The following is a 384-nucleotide window of genomic DNA, read 5'->3' on the forward strand; positions in this document are numbered from 1 at the left end:
AGGGTGGGGGAGGGGGCGGCTTTTCGGGTGTCCCCTCCCCCCCTTTTTCCTCGCAGGGCTGCTTTGAGAATGCTCACGTGCCTGCCCAACCCCGACCCTTTCCTGGTCTCGGGGGATCCTTACCCTGATTATGTTGTTGTCCCCGAAAATGTGCACCTCGGCCTGCTCCCCCTGGTCCAGCCTCGGTGCACGGACACCCCCTTTGAGTGTGTATGTGTGGGGGGAGGCTTTCAGGAAAGAATGTGCAGCAAATTGGATCAAGGAGCCATCATGAGGCCGACTCCTTGGGAGCCTATTTTTAGCGGAGGAGCGGGCTCTGTCGGGGGCACGGTGTTGGGTCGGCGCTCCGGCGGCGATGGGAGTCTGCTGCCCCCCTGGGGCGCG

This window comes from Myotis davidii, unplaced genomic scaffold (genome assembly GCF_000327345.1).
Source record: "Myotis davidii unplaced genomic scaffold, ASM32734v1 scaffold123, whole genome shotgun sequence".
Lineage (NCBI taxonomy): Eukaryota > Metazoa > Chordata > Mammalia > Chiroptera > Vespertilionidae > Myotis > Myotis davidii.